Here is a 19,676-nt window from a genome sequence, read left to right as displayed (position 1 = left end):
CCAGGCATATAATAATCAAGATCCCAGAAATTCAACATAAGAACAGAATATTAAAAGCTGTTAGAGACAAGAAACAGATCACTTATAGAGGAAGGCCTATCAGAATAACAGCAGACTTCTCGACACAAACCATCAAGTCAAGAAGAGCCTAGAGTGAAATATTCCAAGCCCTGAAAGAAAATAACCTCCAGCCCAGATTGATATACCCTGAAAAACTGTCTCTAGAAATTCATGGAGAAATAAGTTGCTTCCAAGACAAAGAGGGAACTTGGGAAATTCACAACCACCAATCCAACTCTACAGAGAATACAGCAGGGTATTCTAGAGAGAGAGAGAGAAAAGTACAAGGATTTCAGGAACAGTGGCAGAGAATGGAGCAGAAAACAGAATGAAGAAGATAAGCAGACAACTGGTGGCACAAAAAAGCATAACAGAAATGAGGTAGAGAATATTGGTTATAATCTCTAATATAGATGGCCTTGATACACTAAATTTAAAAAACGAACCACATGTTGAGTAGATCAGGAGGCAGGGTCCACCAAGATGCTATTTATAGGAAATGTAATTAACATGAAAAAGAGTACATGCATTGAAAATCAAATATGAGAAAACAAAACTCTATGTGATAGAGAACTAGAGAGTAATAGGGGTAACTAGACCAGTATTTGTGGATAGGTTGGAAAGACAGGTTTTAATAGGTAAAGGAATACAATTAGAGATCAAGTCCATGAGAGAGAAGGTTCAGAACTACTTAGGTAAATAGCATCCCCCCCCCCATTTTAAAACCAAGGGTCTTGGTCAGACCTAAAAATGCACAGTGTACCCTGGGGAAGTGAAAGGGGAGGGAGATTCTTAAAAAAGATGGCAGAAGATATTGTTAATAGTGTATCAGGATTTATAAAACCCACATTACTTGCATCACTGTGCATAGATAGATTTTATTCTGTCCCAGTTTGTCTACTTGCATTAGATTTGAGGGCACAGACAGCTATCCCAAAAACATCAGGATATAGCACAGTAATCATCTTTAATTTCCTATTGTCTTAATCTGGAGCCCTGTATGACATACTGTTTTATCATGACTGATCTTAGTTAAATCTGGTTTTTTTGATTGCTGTTTGGTATCGACAGATTTTATTCAAAACTGATATGATTGATAGTATCAAGTCTAAAAGTATAGGCAACTACACTGAAGATGACAAGACTCAATGATACACATTCTGGTTTGATAACTGCCTGTTTTTGAAGTTTTATACGATATACAAAGTTGTATTTTTATTAATATTGTTATGTATTGATATATTCAATTATACTATGTCTGATGATATAGCCATTTCTATTGAAGATAACAACAAGAGACAACACAGGAACTATGGTAGAACTCCTTGTACAATGGTCATATGTCTTTTTCATTTCATGTGTTTATAGGAATATGCTTTGTTTTGTTTCTACCTATAATACAGAAAGGAGATAAATACATGTTAAGACTCATGCATGTGTAGAACCTTTAAATAGTTTATGAGAACTGATCTTATGACACATGATGAAATGAACAGATACTTTGAAGAAAAAGAGACACTAAAGTACCCAGTGCTGATCCTGAAGTGTTGTAATGTGAAACCCAGCAATAGTATTATTCTTTGTTCAGAGTGCTATTAGACTGCTTGGATTTTTTCTATCTCAATATAATTGAAGATACGGATAACTGCATGTATGTTTAAGTGTATAGGATTGATAATCCTATTTCTAAGTTTTTGTTGGATAGTTGAACAGAACTGGTTGCAGTCTCACTGTTTGAATCCCCACTTTATATGCTCCACTTTAGTACGCTGAATAACTATTTGTAAGAGAATAATCTATAATCATCAACTAGTGATTTCTTACTGTTTATTTTTTCTTTGAAAGTATGTATTATTTCTACCCATTTTCTGGTTCGTTTAGTCTTTCTTTAAATAAAAATTTTTTTTAAAAACACACTACAGTACCCCGGGCTGATCCCAGAGTGTCATGAAGTGAAAACCAGCAATACTACTATTCTTTGTTCAGAGTTATTTTAGCCTGCTTTGGTTTGTTTAATCTCAACATAAATCAAGATATGGATACCTGCATGTATGTTTAAAGGGTATAGAATTTGACAACCATATTACTAAATTTTTGTTGTACAGTTGAACAGAACTGTTTGCAGTCTCGCTGTTTGAATTCCCATTTTATATGCTCCACTTTTGTATCTTTAACAACTATTTGTAAGGGGACAGTATGTAAGCATCAACTAATGATTTCTTACTGTTTATTTTTTCTTTGAACATATGTATTATTTCTACCCATTCTCTGTTTTGTTTAGTCTTTCTTTAAATAAAATTTAAAAAATAGTTACAATGCTCAATTTCCAACACTGAAGGAAATGAAGTTTCATAGTTTCAAATGCAGTAAACATTCCTGAAAATATTCCTGAACAATGGTTGATCTAAAACTGATAAATCCAAAAATTAAAATAAGCTCAAGACAAAGGAGTAGAGAGGCGCGATGTGGAGAAGATGTGACTTGCCTAGCAATCTACAGCCAGTTCCTCCCCTGCAGGCTTTTCTTTCTGTCCAATACCCAGGTAACCAGGGCAAAGAACTTCACTTTTCAAAATACCAATATGTCTGTCGCCGACAAGGAATCAAGTTTGCTTGCCTTCTTCTTGCTTTTTAATGTTAGTTAATAATGATTTTAAATTGCTGGAGATTGGGGAAATCATCTTGATTTTGTTAACTGAGGTCCATTTACACAGGACAGATGTACTTGTCAATTACTATTAAGTATCTAACAAATTGGAAAGGCTTTCATGTTATAAGGAGATAAAACATTGTTTTCCTGCAGCAGATGATAGAGGAGAAGGAGACAGAGGAAAAAACATGTATTCCTTCATCTGGAGAAACAAGAAGGAAGACTGATACCCAATCCTCCAAGGAGAGCTAAAAAAGAAAATAAGGAAACGGAAAGAAAGAGACACCTACCCTATGACTGCTGGCAATGAAATCTTAAGCATTACAAATAATAACCCCTGTAAGGTATCCACTTTAAAATCAGAATCTGATCACTGAGCAGAAAAACAATCATAATAAACAAAATGAATAACAAACAAAGACTGGAGCTTTGGTCAGAAGTTATCTCCATGTCTAGGTAGAGTTTTTTTTTTTTTTTTTTGTTTTTTTTTTTTTTTAATTTTTATTTAAGGAGAAAAGAAAAGAAAGAAAAAAAAAACAGTGAAGGGGTACAAGTTATACAGATTTACAGAATAAAAAAATGCGCAGTAGGAAATCACTAGTTAATGGATTACATATTGCCATCTTAGAAATAATTGTTCAAGTCACAAAATTAAAGCTTGTAGAGTGGACATTCCAACAATGATACTGCAAACAGTTCTGTTCAATGATCCAATAAAACTCTGTGATATCATTTTCTATCTTATACATTTAAATATACATGCAGTTATATAGTTTAGAGCACTTTCTTTTCCTCTCTTTTGTACAGTGACTATTACACATTTTGGGTTTCATTGCTCCCACGGTTCTTGTTGCTTTTTTGGAAGAGAGTAAAACCAAATGTGACATAACAGAACAGAATCGGTCAAGTCAAAAGGGTGGACATAATAGATAATATAAAAACATAATACAAGGTGATCAACAATGGTTACCATAATGCCTCCCGCTATTTCTAATAGAATTGCCTATATCATTAGTTGTAATACAATTGAACAAAACCGTAAAGAATAAAACCGACAAAACCAAAACATTGGAGACATTGTAGGTCTTCAAAAGTAGATAAAAGTCAACGAGAATGGGCGTTATAATGAATCTCATTATCTTCTCAGCTGATGCCTAAACTTTCGAACCTGATACTATCCAGCAAAACAATATAGGAACCTCAGTCAAAAACAAGATGGTGAGAGTAATACAGGGCTTCAAATCGAGATAATAGAAAGTCAAAGTGGGTTACTATATTATATCCTGCTATATTTTTCCCTTTAATTAAATGGATAAAAATAAAAAAGTAAATAATGGAGTGGAGATTGAGAAAAAAGAGGGCATAACAGCGAAACAGGGCAGATCAAAACATAACCATTTAAGCAGAATAGTGTTTCACCACCAGCTAATCCTGACCCAAAAATAGTTACCATATTGACTCCCTCCCTGAAGTCCTTGAGTACAACTTCATATACTGTAGCATTAAGTATATCTAAAACAATGTAAATCCATTTAAGAGAATGACAGCATTATAGAGTATTTAGAATCGACTAACAGAAAATGAACAATGGTCTCTGTATAATCTCCTTGTCTTTAAAAGGTTTTTTCTTATACTATCGTACATAGCAAAATCCAATAAGATACAACCTGTTTAGACCATTGGAGACAGAAGAACAAAAGCTAGATGAGACTTCAAAACAAGATGGTACTAAATCAGCATTACCTATTAAGATGTCATTTTCTCCAAAAAAAGCTGTTCCTATCATCCAATCTTCTCTGTCTCATTTCTGTTGAGCTCTTTTTCTGTCAGTAGCTGTCAGTTTGTCTTCTTCATTTTGTTCTCTGCTCCATTCGTTGTGGCCTCCCCGCCCCTATTTCTGGGTTCTTTGTATTTTTCTTTTTTTAGAATATCCTGCAATACTTTCTGTAGGGTTGAATTGGTGGTTGCAAATTCCCCCAGTTCCTCTTTATCTTGGAAGCACCTCGTTTTTCCATCAATTTCCAGGGACAGTTGTGCAGGATATCTCAATCTTGGCTGTAGATTATTATCTTTCAAAGCTTGAATTATTTCTCCCCATGCTCTTCGTGATTTGATGGTTTGTGAAGAGAAATCTGCTGTAATTCTGATGGGTCTTCCCTTGTAAGTGATCTGTTTCTTGTCTCTTACAGCTTTTAATATTCTGTTCTTGTATTGAATTTCTGGAATTTTTATTATTATATGCCTGGGTGTTTCTCTGTTAGGGTTGTAGGTAGCTGGGGTCCTGTATGCCTCATACATTTGAGTATCTTTACCTTTTGCTAAATTAGGAAAATTCTCCTGGATTATTTCTGTGAGTAACTTTTGTAGTTCACTTGTTTGTGTCCCTACTTCTTCTTTTATGTTCTTAATCCTTAAGTTATGGCTCCTCTTATCATCTTCTTGTCTTTGTATTATTGCTGTGTGTTTCTTTGTTATTTTTAAGAAGTTTTTCATTTCATTCTCCCATGTTTCAAGTCTGCCCTCCAATTCAGATAGTCTGTCCTTAGTTTCTTTCAAGCTGTTATGCCAGTCTTGGGTAGACTTCTTGATTTCTTGATAGTCCCTTTGCACCTGCTTCACATACTCAATGCTTTCTCTGTTTTCTCCATCAAGCAATTCTCCCCTCTTTTTCTGTTCTTCCATTCCACCATCTGCTTTTTCCTGGGTGGTGCTTAGCATTTCTCTAACTATTCTGCATACTTCTAGCTTCAGGTCATTGATAACTTCATTCCTGAATTGGTCTATGAGGCTCTCTAAATGGCGCTTAATGTATATTGGTGCAGTGTCCACTATTGCCTGATTCTCAGGACTGGGGGTCGAGGAGCCTTTTTTGTTGCTTCCCTTCCCCATATTTTCTGTTCCTTATAAAATGTAATCTTACACAGGAGGCCCGGCTTCCCTGCCTGTCAGCCACAGCTTGATCAAATTGCGTGGCTAGTTGTTCCCGCTCACCGCTGCGCCCCAGGGAGTTGCGGAAGAGGCAGCCTACGCGGGAGTCAGTCGCTCCTCCAGGCCACCGTCAGGCTCTGGGATCTGGGTTAGGCCAGCCTAGGGAGTCCGCCAGCAGCGTCCCTCCGGCCAGGCACCTTTCACCAATCCTGTCCGAGAGGGAAACGTGCGGCTGCAGTTGCCACCGCGCCCTGCTCTTACAGGACTGCCCGCGCCCAGAAAAACCTCCGCTGGAGTCAAACTGCGGTAGGGAGTCAGTTCCTCGCTCACCTCGCCACCAGTCAGCCTTCCTCCCTGTCCGTCGCGTTTCCGACTCCTCGCAGACTCCCGTTCCCAAGCCTCTGTGCGTCTCTCCTTGCCGAGCCGCTATGGAGGTAGCCGGCCGCCGGGCGGCGGGAAATCCAAACCGCGGTTTCCGATGGCGCGGGAACTTCCCAGACTCCCGTTCCCAGAGCTCGGCAGTCGCGTCTCTCCTTGCCGAGCCGCTGTGGAGGTAGCCGGCCGCCGGGCGGCGGGAAATCCAAACCGCAGTTTCCGATGGCGCGGGAACTCCGTTCCCAGACTCCCGTTCCCAGGGCTCGGCGGTCGCGTCTCTCCTTGCCGAGCCGCTGTGGAGGCGCCGGCCGCCGGGCGGCGGGAAATCCAAACCGCGGTTTCCAATGGCGCGGAGTCGAGCCTCCACACCGAGATTTTTCTGTTCCTATTTTAGCGCCAGGACTGTATTCCAAGTTGGATTCTCTCAGCCCAGTTCGTTCCTGAGTCAGCAGAGCATATCTCTACTGGTTCGTATCTCCTTAGTCCGCATCATTCCTGGCCTCTGAGCCGAGCCTTTAGAGAGCGTTCAGTAGTTGCTGTTGTCTGTCCGCCATGTTCTCTCTATCTCTCCATGTCTAGGTAGAGTTAGCACAGGAAAAAACTATCAAAGCTGAAAATGTAGGATGAAACTCAAATGTTCTGAAAACTATACATGAATAAAAAGATCTAAAGAAAAATCTAAGAGTTTAAAGCATTGAAAGGTAAATCTAACATTCTTATCCAGGAGTGACTCTCCACCTAGGGGTATTTGGCAGTGTCCAGAGAGACTTTTGGTTGTCGATCTAAGGAGGTGGAGAATGTGCTAGCTACAGGTATCTAGTGGGTAGAGGCCAGCGATGCTGAGAAATATCACACAATGCAGAGATCAAAGAATTATCCAGTGTCAGGGACTCAGAGATTGAGAGACCCTGATGTAAGCCAATTGTCCAACCCCAACTAGACAACCTCAGGAAGGCCTGAGTGGTTCACTCAGTGGCACAGCCCAGTTCCTTTCCTAACCAGATGCACAGAGCCTGCTTATACAGTTTTACAAAGTCCCAAACCCACTTTCTGCAGCAACATATGTATGGCTTGAAATAGACTGTTGTTATATTCACACCGTGGAAATTTGCAAATAATATAAATCAGGGCTTTGTAATCCCCAGGCTCCATATTTTAGCACGCTTGCTTTACAACATTTACCAGCATACACCACAGCTTCTCAGTTACAGGAATAAAGTACTACTCAGTCATGAAGAAAAAGAAACTTGAGACATTCACAGGAAAGTAGATGAACTGGGGGACCATAATGCTAAGTGAAATAAATCAGGCTCAGAAAGCTAAACCTCACATGGTTTCTCTCACATGACAAACCTAAAGTATAAGTTATTTAAAAATAAAAGACAGGTGGTAGAAAGCAGGAAAACAGACTTTTTGGAGATGGGAAGGGCATTGGAGGATGGGGAGTGATGGGAGGGAGGCGAAGGGAAGGGCAAGTTGAGGGGATCAAGATGCAATATGTAAAAGCACCAGTTTCCAATGCCTAATGTATGTATTATGTATGGCAAACATATACACATTTCTTAAAAGGGAATGAAAAATTAACTAAAAATAAATTATCATTTGAAAAAGAGAATAATTCTTTTTTCCCTCCTGTCTTGTCCCTCCTCACCTTTCTTTATAAAGAGTATTACCCTAAAATAGGCGCAAGACCCTAATCCTTTTGTTTATAGCCAGTGGTTTTCAACCTAAAAAGTATGTAGGAATCACATGGAAGGCTTGTTAAACCATAGATTTCTGAATCTCACCTGCAGAGTTTCTGAGTCAATAGGTCTGAGCAGGGGCCCAAGAATTTCCATTTCTTATAAGTACTGTAGCCAGTCATGGTGCTGCTGGCCTAAGGACCACTCTTTTTTTTTTTTTTAAAGTTCTAGCTTTATGCATGTGTGGAAAGTGCTCTATCACTGTACCTCATACACAGCCTTTGATGACATTTTGAGAAGCACTGTTTCATGATGTTTCTGAGAAGAGCCATGATGATTTACATGATGGTATGGTTTGTATCTAGGTGTCCTCCCAAAGCTTCATGTGGGCTTTTCAGAGGCTGGATCATAGGTGTGTTAGTATAGAATAAGGATGTGTGATAACTAAATTTTGGGTGTGGATAATGGGAGGTCCCTCCCCCCAGGGTATGGATGGCACCAACCAATAGGTGTGTAGCCTGGGTGGACTATAAAGGGAATGTGGAAGGCCGGCTGCTACTGCTCCTGCCTGTCTTGCCCTGGACTGATTCTCTGCCACGGCCCTTTGCCATGCACCTCTGCCATCCTGCCCTCCCTTAGAGCAAGCCAACTATGGACTGAAACCTCTATAAACTGTGAGCTATAGCAAACTTTTCCTCTATAACTTGTGGGTGTTGAGTATTTTGTCCCAGCAATGAGAAACTAATACACATAGCCATATGCATGATACAATTAAATGGCTCTTAAGACGATGCTTCTGCATCTCTCAAATACTCAAACACAACATTGCAAGATATAAACAATCATCTTATCTTGTCTGTTTTATATTTTGCTTCTATTTTAGTAGTTTTATCTCATTGGCCTTGGATTCTCTGAAGATGGATCATAGGGTTATTGTGCATCACAGTTAATGAAATAATCACAAATGTGGAATGCTAAGTAGGACAACTTTTCAACCTTCATCTAGGGCTTCTGTGTGCACTGTAACCCAAGGTCTAGGAATGTTACTTTTTAATAAGTAAATTTTATAAAATATATATAGTTGAATATTCTATGGTCAAATATTTTTGATGCCAAATTTTTAAAATTTTTCTTTTTAAAACAATAGGCCACTTAGCTTCAAAAAGAGTCTGAGCATATAGCCTAGCATGTTAAGGCCCTGGGTTCAATTTTTAATCCTGAAAAACAAAAGGCAATAAAAAGATGAGTGTTTAAAGTACAGATGGGAAACTGTAGCATCACAGTGGATTAGGTACCCCTAGACTCCATTTACATCCATGTCTGGACACCCCTTGTTCATGCTCCAAATCAAATTCACAGCAAGACTCTGTTCATCTTTTTGTTTCCTAGAGAGAAAATGTCAACCTGAGGCAGAAACAACCCATATCAACTTTCTGGACTGCAAGTGGTTTTACATTGCTTACCACTAACCAGTTCACTCCCAAAGTTCCTATTAATCATCTGTTCCAAATTTCTCTACTTGGCTCATGACGGCAGAGCCTTGCTCTTTCTTCATTCACTATCCCTGACTGTAGTCAAGTGGAAATTATTGCCACCTTTCCTTTGCAATGCTAAATAGTTTAGCACAGCCTGAGTTTTTGCAAGTCCAGCTACCACCTGTCAGAACCTCAGGGAAGCTGCAGGAAAATACATGACCAAAGCAAGTCGGTAAAGGGCTTTTATCAGTAAGAGTCCTGGCAGGAACATATGGAATCCTCCAATAGGCTGATTTTAGATTCTAAATGGTGGGATAATTTAAAGTCATAAGCAGGGATTAAAGAAAACAACTCAAAGCTAGGAACAGTGGACTGACTTCATATCCTAAGGTAGGCAGAATTCTACAATGACCTCCAGGGAGTTACATCATGTTTAATCTCTTTCCTTTAAGTGGGTGGAACTTGTGATTTGTTTCTGGTCAATAGAATATGATAAAAGTGATGGAGTATCACTCTTGTGATCAAGTCTTTTACTAGAGTCTATCTTGGAAGAATGAAGTGAGAGAGTTTCCCATTGGTTTTAAAGAAGTGAGCCGCCATCTTGTAAAAGAGTCATATAACAGGGAACTATGGGAGTTTTCAATGAGCTATGAGTGGCCATTGGCTAACAGTCAGCAAGAAAGTAGGGACTTTAGCCCCATCACCACAAGAAATAGATTCCTTTCAATAACGACAGTCCTCAGAAGAGTACCTCAACATCCAGAAAGGAAAACAATCTGACCAACACCCAAGTTACTGCCCTGGAAGACCCCAGACAGAAGGCCTTAAGCTAAGCCAGGCCCAGACTCAGAGAAAGTCTCAGATAAGTCTATGTTGTTTTAAGCTACTAAGTTTGTGATAATAGATTCTGCAACCTTTGCTGGCACAGCCAACCTGTAGGAGTCTAAAGGAGAGGATACTGGAGAATAGAAGTCTGAGGAGGAGGATGCTAAGGGAGACAGCAGCAGCTTTGGAGGAAGGGGCAAATGAAATAGACATCTAACGCCAGCATGTTCTCGAACCAGCTGTAAGAGAAAGAAGCATTTTTATTTAAATTGTTACTTACATAACAATGAATTGGAGAGCAAATGATAGCTGAGATTCAATGGTGAAACTAAAAAAAGTATCCCCCAAACTCAAATGATTTAAATCTCAATCTTTTGTCTTGATAGGCGAGCTGATCAAAGCCTATCTTTACACAACTTGCTTTCCTCCAGAGGCCTCTGTATTATAGTTACACTTTGGAACCTTGATTTTCAAGGTACCAAAAGAGACTGTTATTAACAAATCACATAGCTCTGTAGCTAATGGGTAAATGATACAGACTCTAGAGAAATGATACAGACTCCAAGTTGTTACTTAAAAGATGCAATTTATTTAGTGCTCTGATAAGAATGGATTTGTTTAAATACCCCATATCTTATTTTATAACCACAGAGTTAGCTTTCTACAGCTGCCCCAACAAAGTACCACCAACTAGGTTAAACAACAAAAATTATTTTCTAGAAGCTAGAAGGCTAGGATCGAGGCATTGGAAGAGTACTTTTTTTAATACACAGTCATATTAGATAAGAATCTTCCCTAATGACCTTATCTTAATGAGATCATAGGCAAGGACTCTATTTCCAAATAAGATTCTGTCTATAGGTATTGAGAATTCTTGAAATCTTGGAGGAGAGACACACAGTTCAATCCAGAGGAAGACTACTACAAACTTATAGTTCAAGGCAAAGCCTGCTTCAAAGACCCAACTTGAAGAACTCAGTAAGTCTGGATTCCCTCATGCATTGAAAGGAAATATGTAAAATGGTATAGTCATGTTGAAAAATAGCTTGGTGTTTAAAAAAACAGGCTGGTCTTGAACTCACTTTGTAGCCCAGGCTGGCCTCAAACTTGTAGTCCTCTTCCTGCCTCGGCCTCTCAAGTGCTGGTATTACAGGCATGCACCACCACCATCAGTTTAAAAAGTTAAACAACAAACATATGGTCCAGCTATTCCATTCCTATATAGCTATCAAGGAAAAGTGAATGCATAAATCCATATAAAAAAGTTGCATATATATGTTGATAGCAACACTGTTATTTATAATGGCCATAAACTAGAAACAACTCACTGTTTATTACCTGTGAACACGTAAACAATATATTGTCTACCCATGTGATGGAATATTTTTTTTTTGTCTTTTTCCTTTTTTTATCGGTACCAGGGATCGAACTCACAACTGCCTGCTTGCAAGGCAGGCGCTTATGCCGCTGAGCTAAATCCCCAGCCCCTATGGAATATTATTCACCATAAAAAGAACTACTAATACATACTATGAGGTGGATGAGTCTCATACACATGTTAAGTGAGAGAAGTGATTAAAAATCCCACATACTATGTTTCCATTTACGTGAAATATCTCTATACAAACCTATAGAGACAGAAAGTACTTAGTAGTTGCCTAGGTCTAGAATAGAAATTGAAATGAACTATAACTGCAGGAGGGATTTCACTGGGATGATAGAAATGTTTAAAAACTAGATTGTGGTAATGGTTGCAGTAGTCAGTAAATTCACTAAAAGTTATTTAATTGTACATTCAAAATAGGTGAATTTTATAGTTTGTAAGTTATATCACAATAAAGGCTTTTTAAAAAATTGTTGTTAAAAGTAAAAATCAAAGCAGTTAACATGTATAAGATATCCTACATCTTAAACATACCAAAGTTATTTGTACAGATATGGAACCCCATTTGGGATAAAGAGATGAGTGAAAAGGAAACCAAACAATACTAGGAACCTTGTACTTTCTGATATGTGCATAGAAAATTTTCTGAAAGGAAATACAAGAAACTGACAATAGTGACCTTTCCCTGGAAGATGGGAATGAGATAAGAAGTTTTCCCTGAAAATCTTTTTGTATCTTTTGATTATGGTGCCAATACATGTGGATCACCTCTTAGAACACAGTACACCATCACATTTACACTCAACATCAGAGAGTTCTTGCCAGAAAATGAAAATGGTGGATATTCCCTTTCATTGACAAGTCTACCAGTTAATAAGTAATCCTTCAGTGTAAGTGACCTAGTATTGGCCTTCTAGTGCTAAGAATAATTCATTTCCCTCAACTAATGAACCATTAGTGATATACAGGTATATTACGTGGCTTATTTGAGATCAGAGATTTCATGTTTTTCTCATCTGTCTTCGCCTATTTCTGCAAGGAGAACTGGAAATAATCTTCCATGCAAACTGTTTCAAGGAAAGGTATTACACAAACATTAAATCAGTAAACTAATAAATGTTATAGGAAGGTGGGTGAGGAGGCCCTATTCATATATTTGTACTATTTTTGAATACTTAATAAGTCATAGTTAACAAGAGAAATACATCATACTATTCAGTTTTCTTTTAACAATATAGGCCAATGTGCTCAATGCATAGGTTACTATGCGGTGATCTCTATTCTCTTGTACTCGTTCTAATGACGTCATGCAAATTGAGGATGAGGTCATTTTTTTCAAAGAACAGTAAGTTGGTATCACAGAACAGATTTCTATAATGGGGTAGTTAGTTTCTGAAGAAAACAAGGGGCACAGACAGTCCTTTAGAGACCCAAAATACATCAGTCAATCATTCTTTCCTATCCTCGCTGTTGGACGGTGTGGCCCTGGTGGAGCAAGGCCTTGCACAGATGAGCTTTTTATAGGCAAGCTCTTCTGTTAAACTTATATTCTGTAGTTTCAGGCCTGTTTTGGCCTGAGAGAATTCACAACATCACATTTGTGAGACTGTCACATTCTAGTCCTCTCTGTGTCTGATCAGTCACCCAAGCAAACAATCAAAAGGCATCCGGGTCTTTGCATAGGGTTGCTGTCCTGTGTGAACACAGAATTCTTCAGTTGGTTTGGGAGGGGGGTATGGAAAGGGATTATGATTTCCTCCAAAATGTATTCCCTTAATCCAGTGATTTCAAAATGAGGTCATTATTCAAATTAGCTGTAGCAAAAAAAAAAAAAAAAAAAAAAAAAGAAGAAGAAGAAAGTAAAGCATTCATTAATGATAAGGTTTCCTGCTGTTCTCAAGCAAATGTATTTCCAAAACAGACAGCATTAGAATTGATCCAATCTCAATATTGTGTCCTGCTTACATTTAATAAGACATTATTGTGCTTAGTGATGAGCTATTACACAATTCTTAGATTCAACACAAACCTTACCCCAACAGCAAAGATGCTCTAACTTACAGTTTGTAAGTGTGCAAGCAACATGGAAAAAATGGAGGACAGTAGAGTAGGTGTGCATGTGTGTGAATTTGATCATCTACTTTCTCATAAAATAAAACACAGTAACTCACATGAGCTGCTGAAAAAGCATGGCAAATTGTTTTAAAGTAAAGCATGTACATTTGTACATTTGTAATCTGTGTATGCTTAATACCCCATTTCCAGTCTTCATCCCAACAACATAAATATTAGAGCATCCAACATACAGGGTGGGGAAGGGAGAGCTGGACAGTGTAATTAAAGGAGTAATTTGAGACTTTTCTGGCCTTTTTAGGTTTTATGTCTTGCAATATTTATATTTTTTATTCAAATGTAACTACTTTTCTTCAGGACAGTTCACAATCATACCATTGAGGAGGAAAATGAAATTTGGTCTGATTCATACTAATATTAGAAAATTATAATATTTAACACACTTATGTATAACAATAAGTTGCAAGTGTTTTTATACAATAGTAGCAAAAATGTGATGTTTGGACTATATCAGTACAATCAGACCTAGTGCAATGCCTGTAATCCCAGCACTCTGGGATTCTGAGGCATAAAGATAAGTTTGAGCCCAGCCTGGGTTCTTTAGTGACTTAGAGAGAGAGCCTATCTCAAAAATAGAAAGGGATGGGGTTCTAGTTTGGTGAAAAGGGCCTGGGGTCAATCCCAGTCCCATGAAGAAGAAGGGTGGGGGAATAATGAACATATCAGGTGAGAAAATTCTCCTAAAACCCAAAGTAATATTATTCTAAGTTTCTATAGTTCTTTATAATTTACAGGGGCTGGAGATTTAGCTTAGTGGTAGAACACTAGTCTACCAAGTGGGAGGCCTTGGGTTGGATCCTCAGCACCAAAAATTAAAAAGCTTTAAAAAAAGAAAGAAAAAACAAAACAAACAAACAAAAAAATCAAGGCAATTGGCACACACAAACAACTTTTTAGCCAGGTGTGGTGGTACACGTGTATAATCCCAGCATTCGGAGGTTGAGGCAGGATTATCGTGAGTCAGACTGGGACACATAGTGAGTTCAAGCCCAGCTCAAACTACACAGCAAGACTGTCTTAAAAAGTGACAAAAACAAAATAAAACAAAAAATAATTTACAAAGCACATTCACATGTTATTTCCTTTGATTATGTTAATAACTATTTTAAAAACAGCATTTTTTTTGTTACAGGTAAAGAAAATATGGCCCAGGTAATTCTCATAAATTAAATTGTCCAGTGTCACCCAGCTCATCATTGGCAAGGTCACACTCAAATGCACTTCTTTTTTTTTTTTGGCTTTTTCGTTTTTATCGGTACCAGGGATCCAACTCACAACTGCCTGCTTGCAAGGCAGGCGCTTATGCCACTAAGCTAAATCCCCAGCCCCTCAAATGTACTTCTATATCAAAACATTTTTAGCTCTGGTGCTTGCTTCTGCTCTTCGGGCTGACTTCCTTGATTCTTCTTTTTCTCTTCAAAAAAAAAAAAATTCACACTCAGATGTGAATTCCTGATCATACTTAGCATGTGAACCCTGCAAGGGTATTTTGGTTTTAGAGAAGATTAAGTCAGCAACTTAAATGAATTCTCTCTAATGGTGGGTTTTCATGCACCAGTTCAAACAGATTGAAAACTGTTAGTAACAATTACTAATTTTGAATAGTTGTCCTCAGGCTAAGTGTTTTGTACCTGTATTTCACTGACTCCTTACATCTCACTACAGTAAGTGTTATAGTGATCACTTTTCACGAAGCTGAGGGCAGTACATTTTTCAAGGTTTCACTTCTAGTCAGGGAAAAAGCAACAACTCCCTAAAATGTAACAAGAGTCCAGCCCAAGTTTATGAGCTGAGTTAACATTTTCTTGGACACACCTTCTATCACCCCTCAGTAACTGAGTGGGGGCATTGGGGAGCATATTAAAATAGTTTTCAAAAATACTGTAATCCAGACTCTGGGAGTCTGAGGCAGGACAACTGCAGGTTCAAACCTTGCCTGACCAACTAGGTAACTTAATGAGATACCATTTAAAACTGGGTCTCAAGACTGTATTTTTCCTTTGAGAAGCATTTTATTTTTAAATTTATTTTATTTTATTTGTTTTTGGTACCAGGGATTGAACTCACGACTTCTCGTTTGCCAAGCAGGCACTTACACTGCTGAGCTAAACCCCTGGCCCCTGAAGAGCATTTTAATAGGTGAAAGAAGTCTAAGATTATGTTGCTTATGAATACTGTACCCATAGATGAATTCTCATTCTATCCCTAGGACTGTTTATCAAACATCAGAAATATTTGTAGATTTTTGATTAATCTGTGTTGATTTATTACTTCCTTATCTATCTATAAAATACCCATTTCAGCTATTTGTAGAAGTCCCTGTAGTTTTTTCCTAGGGGCTAGTCTGGTTGCAGTGGTGGTGTGGGGTACTCCCTGTTGTGCTCCAGCAGCTGTGGCGTGAGAAATGAGGAAATGCCTTTCTGCTTGTTGGAGACTTCATTTTAGTGTACACTTACTTCAGGAGAGACTACTAAATATATTAGCACAAAATAATTTTGCCAGCCAGGCTCCTTGGGGTGTTGTTGTTGTTTTTTAATTTTTATTTTAAAGAGAAGAAAACCAAGCAAAATAAAACCAATCAAAACAAACCAGTGTGACACAGGACTTTAAAACAATAGGAAATCAACAGTAGTTACCATAATGCCTCTTGTCTTCAAAATAGCTGCCCATACTTCACACACAGAAAAATCAAACAAAACAGAGCAGAAAAGAACTAATAAAAACAAAACAATAAATGCAATAAAGGACTTCCAAACAAATCCAAAATGGCTACCATAATAATATCTTATTATCTTTGAAATAGCTGCCCATGCCATCAGATATAATAAAATCAAACAAAACAAAACAAAATCCACCCAACAAAACAATGAAAATGACACAGGACTTCAAATCCAGATGATAGGGAATTAACAATGGCTACCACCTTCAAGAGGAGATTCCCCCATAGATGCTACACTGCATATTGTTATCCTCTGAATGGATGGTCAGAGTACTACTGGCTGTAGACCTGCAAAGTCAGTGAAACACTAAACACTACATGCATTAAATTATATTTTACTTCAGTAGCTATCATCACAGCCTGTGTTTCTCCACATCAACCAGTCACTTAAGGAGGTAGATGTGAGGAGGGAGGTTTGGGTCTTCTTGTTTCCCAGCCCATAAGAGACTGGCATCTGGCTCTCCCCCAGGCAGACCGCACATGGCACTGATTCACAGGAAGGGCTTGCTTCTTGGTGACTTCTTGTACTCTTCCCCTGCAGTCCACAAATGTCCTTGGGGTGCTGTTAGTAGATGCGGGTGAACTTTTTGAGTTCCAAATGAATACCACTCTTGTACCTATCCTCTGATATGTCTGAGGTGGAAATGTCCAGAAAGCAGCAATAACTTCTACAGGCAAATGGGACGATTCATCAGTAAAGTGTTACGGTGGGTTTTTAAAGAACACAAGACTAGACCACGCTGTATGTCTTGCTGCTTGAAGTGTTTTAAAGTAGGTAAGGGAAATAGAAAGACAGAATAATAAAATAGTGTGTGGAGATATGAGACACATTTACTACCAATTCCACTTTCAATCCTCCAAGGCTTTGGCTGGGTATTCGGCTTAGCGGTGTAAGTGCTTGCCTGGCAAGTATGAGGAGGTCATGAGTTCAATCCCCAGTCCACCCCCCCCCCCGCCAAAAAAAAAAATCTTCCAAAGCCAAACCCTGAATTCAAGTCAGAAAAATGAAATAGTGACTCTTTCACCAAGTTTGCTTTCATCTTAAGATGAAATTTAGTATGGCATTCGTATTTTAAGTGTAGCCTTTGACCGGCCAGCTTCGGTGTTGTTTGTTTTCTTGTGCTTCCCTCTTGTTTGGGGTGTAAACATGTCATAGCCTATGAGAGGCAGCTGATCACTGGGAAATGCAGCCAAAAGGAAGGTCCCAGCCAAGCCATAAACTTTAGTTCAAAAGCTCATCTCTGGCAGACAATGCCACCCCTTGTGTGGATAAAGAACAGGGACAGAGCTTTGTGTGGGGATGGTAATGACAATATGCTCTAAGATTCTTATTAATGCAGGGTTTGTGCTGCTGCCCCAAGAAAGACAACTGTGTATTTACTGAAAACAGGGACATATTCATTGTGTTGTGTCCTGGAAAAATACACAATCATTCCAAAACCCAAAACCTTTTTTAAAATTTAAGGCTCATTAAAGGCTATGAATCCTTAGATTAGAATACAGCTTAGGTATTTTCCAAGTCTTTATTCTAATGATCTGGGTCTCTTTGATCCCCCGCCCCAGCTGTCTTCCCCAAGCACTTGACCTTGATCACTGTCCCTACCCACTTTACTGAAACTTCTGTTATCTAAGAGTCACGGCTGCTCTTTTAATGCAGCCTCCTTCTGTCCTCACACTTAAAACTACACTTAATAAATGTTAGTCCTGGAGCTCTCTTCTCATATGTCTCAGTATTTTTCCAATACAGCTAATCTCTCCCAATTTAAATATTATAAAATCCCTATTTTGAAACTTGCATCATTTCCTGAGCTCCAGTTTCCTATTTCTGATCAACTGAATATCTTGCTTCTGCTAATAAAACTTGATTTTTTTATCTTATCAGTACATTTTAGAGATATATAACGATAATATCCATCATAGGGAATTTGTACCTATATGTGACATATCATGCTTGCTTCTTTTTCTCATTTCCTTCTCCACCCTTGAGCATCTCTTCCTATTTTTATTTACTACAAGAGCTTTGTTTCCATTTGTTCCTTCTTTTCTATCTTATTCCCCTCCCCCTTGTTCCTCTTTCAGTTTGAACATTTTCTTCTCATTTCCCAGTATCTATTATACATTTTGGTCCTTATTTACACTTTGAGTTTCTCACACCAGAGAAACCATGTGATATTGACATATGTGTCTCATTTTGTCACTTAAGAGCATGGTCTAGAAGTGTATTCATTTAGTTAGAATGTCTCAGGCTTATCTTTCTTTATGGCAGAGTCTTACTCCATTATATTTAAAAACCACATCTTATGTATTCATTCATTGGTTGATGGGCACCTGGGCTGTTTCCAAGATGTGGTTATTACAAACTGTGCGACCATAAACATGAATGTGCATATATTTCTGTGGTATGATGCTTTTTATTCTTTCTGGAGACATGAAGAAGGGTAATAGCTGGGTTGAATAGAACCTCTAGTTTTAGATTTGTGAAGCAAATTACAATTATTTCCACAGTGATCAGACCAGTCTTCACTCCCACCAACAATGGAGAAGGGTTCCCTTTCCCCCATAGCCCAGCCAGCATTAGTTATTGATTGATTGCTTCATAATAATCACTGTTTCTGCAGTGAGATGATTTAATATGATTGATTTAATTTGATCTCTTGAATAACTAATGATATTGAGCATTTTTATATACTTATCTGATATTTATATTTCATCTAAGAAGTGCATTTTCATTTCAGATACCCATTTTTGATTTGTTCTTTAAATTTGGAGGTCTGGGTTTTTTTTAAGTTCTTTATATATTCTGAATATTAGTCCTTTGTCTGAAGAAAGTTGGCAAAAATTTTTTCCAGACTGTAGATTGTCTCTTCACTCTGTTGGTGGTCTCTGTTGGTATGCAAATGCTTTTTAATAAGATAAGACTCCAGTTGTTGATTTTTTGTGATAGTTCCTGTGCATTTGGGGTTTTATTCATAAAGTCTTTGTCCCTACATGCCTTCAAGAGTTCAACCTATTCTATATCCCAGTAGATTTAATATTTCTGCCTTAATATTGAGATCTTTGCTCCATTTCAATTTTAGTTTAGTGCATGGTGAAAGATATGAGTCTACTTTTAATCTTCAGCATGTGGAAAGCCAGTTTTTATAGTGTCATTTATTTTAAAAAGCTATCTTTCTTCCAGTGAATGTGTTTAGCTCATTTGTCAGAGACAAGGTGGATGGGTATGTATGGAGTTGCTTCTGCATCTTCTAATCTGTTCCATCAATCCTCAGCCTGTTTTTTTGGCCAGTACCATGCTGATTTTATCACAGTAGCTTTGTAGTACAATTTCAAGTCAGGAATTGTGATGTCTTCTGCCTTGCCTTTGTTGCGCAGGATTGCTTTTGCTATTGTATCAGGTCCTGACACAGATCCCCAATCTCCCAAACAAGTGTATGGTGAAGGCTTAA

This window comes from Cavia porcellus, unplaced genomic scaffold (assembly GCF_034190915.1).
Source record: "Cavia porcellus strain 051 isolate PalLab524CR breed Dunkin Hartley unplaced genomic scaffold, mCavPor4.1 scaffold_20, whole genome shotgun sequence".
Classification (NCBI taxonomy): domain Eukaryota; kingdom Metazoa; phylum Chordata; class Mammalia; order Rodentia; family Caviidae; genus Cavia; species Cavia porcellus.
This window is presented reverse-complemented; position numbering follows the sequence as displayed.